The 6000-nt window shown below is 41.1% G+C and overlaps 1 protein-coding gene across 1 annotated transcript in view; it reads left to right on the top strand.

Moving 5' to 3' along the window:
• Window positions 1-2066: 2066 nt before the first annotated feature.
• The window catches only part of camta2 (calmodulin binding transcription activator 2), a 127749-nt gene continuing 123815 nt past the window's right edge, over window positions 2067-6000 (top strand). Inside the window, exon 1 of the mRNA XM_042297829.1 lies at window positions 2067-2203. The gene's annotated coding sequence lies outside the window, so the exon portion shown is untranslated. The remainder of the gene's footprint in view (window positions 2204-6000) is intronic.

Below are 6000 nucleotides of genomic sequence, written 5' to 3'. Positions count from 1 at the left end.
CTCCATGTGTAACTCTGTGTCGTTGTATCTGTCGAACTGCTTTGCTTTATCTTGGCCAGGTCGCAATTGTAAATGAGAACTTGTTCTCAACTTGCCTACCTGGTTAAATAAAGGTAAAATAAAAATAAATAAAAAATAAAAATCATGAGGACTGAAAACCTATAGCAGGTATCATGAGGACTGAAAACCTATAGCAGGCATCATGAGGACTGATAAACACTAGAAGGTATCATGAGGACTGATAAACACTAGAAGGCATCATGAGGACTGATAACCTATAGCAAGTATCACGAGGACTGATAACCTATAGCAGGTATCACGAGGACTGATAACCTATAGCAGGTATCACGAGGACTGATAACCTATAGCAGGCATCACAAGGACTGATAACCTATAGCAGGTATCATGAGGACTGATAACCTATAGCAGGCATCATGAGGACTGATAACCTATAGCAGGCCTTTTGAAGAAAACATTAATATTGATATTTATTCTCAACTGTTTATTCTACACAAACTGAGTACGTAGGGTGAAGTTGTTCATAGTCATTCTATAATGATGATGGTGTTTAACTGTGGATACATAGTCCTTCTATAATGAGGATGGTGTATAACTGTGGATACATAGTCCTTCTATAATGAGGATGGTGTATAACTGTGGATACATAGTCCTTCTATAATGATGATGGTATGTAACTAACTGTGGATACATAGTCCTTCTATAATGATGACAGTGTTTACCTGTGGATACGTAGTCCTTCTATAATGATGATGGTATGTAACTAACTGTGGATTCATAGTCCTTCTATAATGATGACAGTGTTTACCTGTGGATACGTAGTCCTTCTATAATGATGATGGTATGTAACTAACTGTGGATTCATAGTCCTTCTATAATGATGACAGTGGTTACCTGTGGATACATAGTCCTTCTATAATGAGGATGGTGTTGAACTGTGGATACATAGTCCTTCTATAATGATGATGGTGTATAACTAACTGTGGATACATAGTCCTTCTATAATGATGACAGTGTTTACCTGTGGATACGTAGTCCGTCTATAATGATGATGGTATGTAACTAACTGTGGATACATAGTCCTTCTATAATGATGACAGTGTTTACCTGTGGATACGTAGTCCGTCTATAATGAGGATGGTATGTAACTAACTGTGGATACATAGTCCTTCTATAATGATGACAGTGTTTACCTGTGGATACGTAGTCCTTCTATAATGATGATGGTATGTAACTAACTGTGGATACATAGTCCTTCTATAATGATGACAGTGTTTACCTGTGGATACGTAGTCCGTCTATAATGAGGATGGTGTATAACTGTGGATACATAGTCCTTCTATAATGAGGATGGTATGTAACTAACTGTGGATACATAGTCCTTCTATAATGATGACAGTGTTTACCTGTGGATACGTAGTCCTTCTATAATGATGATGGTATGTAACTAACTGTGGATTCATAGTCCTTCTATAATGATGATGGTGTGTAACTAACTGTGGATTCATAGTCCTTCTATAATGATGACAGTGGTTACCTGTGGATACATAGTCCTTCTATAATGAGGATGGTGTTGAACTGTGGATACATAGTCCTTCTATAATGATGATGGTGTATAACTAACTGTGGATACATAGTCCTTCTATAATGATGATGGTATGTAACTAACTGTGGATACATAGTCCTTCTATAATGATGATGGTGTATAACTAACTGTGGATAAAGCTGGGGACTGTTGTGGAATATGGTAACTGAATTATTATGGCTAGAATGAATGATTATTATTAGATAATCTACAGCTAGGAACTGTACTGACTACTAGGTATTCACCAGAGTGAGGCCCTTCTGTCTCACACCGACACACGTTCTCCTGCTCTTCTCTCTCTCTGCATCTGCTTGGATCCACACCGACACTCATTTTCTGTCCTCTCCTCCTGTCTCTCCATCCCACTCTCCACTTCTCCTTAGTGACCTGTCTCCCTCCGAGACCAAAACGCTATTTCCCTTTCTGGCTCACCTCCCTTACTTTCTTCTTTACATAATCTGACAATCTCACTCTCTCGCTGTCTCTCTCTATCTCTCTCTCTCTCTCTCCCTCTCTCTCTCTCTCACTCTCTCTCTCTCTCTCTCCGGAGTGACGTCGGTGTTAAGAAGAAGATGGCGGCGCCAGGAAAGGCGGAAGGTGGTAAGTCTTGGTCCTCTCCATTCTGTTCTGGTTGTTTTGGGTGCGCTGTCAACGGACCGGCAGCCGGGCTGTCGCCGGTGACCAGACTCCGGGGTTCGGAAAGGCTATGTGTGTCTGGTGGATGTCTCCTCTTAGAGAGTATTTGGATCTGACAACGCTAGATAGCGACAGATCGCTATTTCAACAATAAAATACACACCATTAAATGCCACTATGCGAATAAGCATCCCATATTATGATGATGTGTTGTCTAGCTGTTGTTGTCTATTGTATCTGTGATTTAGTGTTGTTATTTGGTGCTGAGATAGTTGGTTAGGCACCGTCGGTAGCGCTGGATATGCTTTCTGAGCTCCGGGCGAAGGGAAGGAAGCTGAGTGGTGTTAGCCGGTGTAGGGGAATCCAGGGCAGGGCAGGGACAGCAGGCGAGCCGCAGGACTGGGCCTAGCCACCGGAGGATACCTGACAGCTGGGTGTGTCGGTGTACCGGTTGTCGGTAAACGTGATAAACATGACACACACACACACCATGTTGTGTTGTCACTTGTCAGAGAGAGTTGACAGCCGTGGTGGTGTCGTCCAGGCGTGGTTTACAGGGGCAATCCATAGTTGCTACATCAATTTTGGGATATATAAATGAATGATACGTACCCATTGAAGAATATAACCATTAAATGCCTCATAAGCTTAGGTCAACCCATCAGAACCCAAATATAAGTGTGTTATACTCCAATGGTTGTAAAGAAAGTCATGTAAACAAACACTAGATAGCCTCCAAACAATGGTTCAAACTGTAACTTTGATATCAGGGATCGTCAGTCCTTGAATCCATAGCTCTGTCGATTAGAGAGTGGTCCCATTTCTGCAGCCCCAACACTCAGCGTTTTACCAAAACGGGTGGGGAGGACACTTTGTTTTCGTTTCAGCTGCTGATTGCTGCTTGTGATGTCAGTGGGACTTTTGGACTATTTTAGTTTTATTGCTAAGAATCTCTTAGTTTATATTAAACATCCACATTTATAACTGCTGTAATTCAGCTGAATTACTGTCTTTGAGGATTGCCAGCTGATGGGTTCACTTGATATTCCTGTTTGTGTTTACTGAGAGTCTCTTCTGTCTGTCTCTCTCTCTGTGTGTGTGTGTATGTGTACTCTTCATTAACTAATTGATAAAGGGGATACTGTTACACGCTGTGGGCCGATCCCTGCTCTGCTTGTCAAATCAAATCAAATTTTATTTTCACATGCGCTGAATACAACAGGTGTAGGTAGACCTTACAGTGAAATGCTGAATACAACAGGTGTAGTAGACCTTACAGTGAAATGCTTAATACAACAGGTGTAGTAGACCTTACAGTGAAATGCTGAATACAACAGGTGTAGTAGACCTTACAGTGAAATGCTGAATACAACAGGTGTAGTAGACCTCACAGTGAAATGCTGAATACAACAGGTGTAGTAGACCTCACAGTGAAATGCTGAATACAACAGGTGTAGTAGACCTCACAGTGAAATGCTGAATACAACAGGTGTAGTAGACCTCACAGTGAAATGCTGAATACAACAGGTGTAGTAGACCTCACAGTGAAATGCTGAATACAACAGGTGTAGTAGACCTCACAGTGAAATGCTGAATACAACAGGTGTAGTAGACCTCACAGTGAAATGCTGAATACAACAGGTGTAGTAGACCTCACAGTGAAATGCTGAATACAACAGGTGTAGTAGACCTCACAGTGAAATGCTGAATACAACAGGTGTAGTAGACCTCACAGTGAAATGCTGAATACAACAGGTGTAGTAGACCTCACAGTGAAATGCTGAATACAACAGGTGTAGTAGACCTTACAGTGAAATGCTGAATACAACAGGTGTAGTAGACCTCACAGTGAAATGCTGAATACAACAGGTGTAGTAGACCTTACAGTGAAATGCTGAATACAACAGGTGTAGTAGACCTTACAGTGAAATGCTGAATACAACAGGTGTAGTAGACCTTACAGTGAAATGCTGAATACAACAGGTGTAGTAGACCTTACAGTGAAATGCTGAATACAACAGGTGTAGTAGACCTTACAGTGAAATGCTGAATACAACAGGTGTAGTAGACCTTACAGTGAAATGCTGAATACAACAGGTGTAGTAGACCTCACAGTGAAATGCTGAATACAACAGGTGTAGTAGACCTTAAAGTGAAATGCTGAATACAACAGGTGTAGTAGACCTCACAGTGAAATTCTGAATACAACAGGTGTAGTAGACCTCACAGTGAAATGCTGAATACAACAGGTGTAGTAGACCTCACAGTGAAATGCTGAATACAACAGGTGTAGTAGACCTCACAGTGAAATGCTGAATACAACAGGTGTAGTAGACCTTACAGTGAAATGCTGAATACAACAGGTGTAGTAGACCTTACAGTGAAATGCTGAATACAACAGGTGTAGTAGACCTTACAGTGAAATGCTGAATACAACAGGTGTAGTAGACCTTACAGTGAAATGCTGAATACAACAGGTGTAGTAGACCTCACAGTGAAATGCTGAATACAACAGGTGTAGTAGACCTCACAGTGAAATGCTGAATACAACAGGTGTAGTAGACCTCACAGTGAAATGCTGAATACAACAGGTGTAGTAGACCTCACAGTGAAATGCTGAATACAACAGGTGTAGTAGACCTCACAGTGAAATGCTGAATACAACAGGTGTAGTAGACCTCACAGTGAAATGCTGAATACAACAGGTGTAGTAGACCTCACAGTGAAATGCTGAATACAACAGGTGTAGTAGACCTCACAGTGAAATGCTGAATACAACAGGTGTAGTAGACCTTACAGTGAAATGCTGAATACAACAGGTGTAGTAGACCTCACAGTGAAATGCTGAATACAACAGGTTTAGTAGACCTTACAGTGAAATGCTGAATACAACAGGTGTCATAGACCTCACAGTGAAATGCTGAATACAACAGGTGTAGTAGACCTCACAGTGAAATGCTGAATACAACAGGTGTAGTAGACCTTACAGTGAAATGCTGAATACAACAGGTGTAGTAGACATTACAGTGAAATGCTGAATACAACAGGTGTAGTAGACCTCACAGTGAAATGCTGAATACAACAGGTGTAGTAGACCTCACAGTGAAATGCTGAATACAACAGGTGTAGTAGACCTCACAGTGAAATGCTGAATACAACAGGTGTAGTAGACATTACAGTGAAATGCTGAATACAACAGGTGTAGTAGACCTTACAGTGAAATGCTGAATACAACAGGTGTAGTAGACCTTACAGTGAAATGCTGAATACAACAGGTGTAGTAGACCTCACAGTGAAATGCTGAATACAACAGGTGTAGTAGACCTTACAGTGAAATGCTGAATACAACAGGTGTAGTAGACCTCACAGTGAAATGCTGAATACAACAGGTGTAGTAGACATTACAGTGAAATGCTGAATACAACAGGTGTAGTAGACATTACAGTGAAATGCTGAATACAACAGGTGTAGTAGACCTTACAGTGAAATGCTGAATACAACAGGTGTAGTAGACCTCACAGTGAAATGCTGAATACAACAGGTGTAGTAGACATTACAGTGAAATGCTGAATACAACAGGTGTAGTAGACCTTACAGTGAAATGCTGAATACAACAGGTGTAGTAGACCTCACAGTGAAATGCTGAATACAACAGGTGTAGTAGACCTCACAGTGAAATGCTGAATACAACAGGTGTAGTAGACCTCACAGTGAAATGCTGAATACAACAGGTGTAGTAGACCTCACAGTGAAATGCTGAA

The sequence above is a fragment of the Oncorhynchus tshawytscha genome, linkage group LG15, assembly GCF_018296145.1.
Source record: "Oncorhynchus tshawytscha isolate Ot180627B linkage group LG15, Otsh_v2.0, whole genome shotgun sequence".
In the NCBI taxonomy this organism is placed as follows: Eukaryota; Metazoa; Chordata; class Actinopteri; order Salmoniformes; family Salmonidae; genus Oncorhynchus; species Oncorhynchus tshawytscha.
The sequence above is the reverse complement of the archived record's forward strand: the minus strand, read 5'-3'. Positions and strand labels throughout refer to the sequence as shown.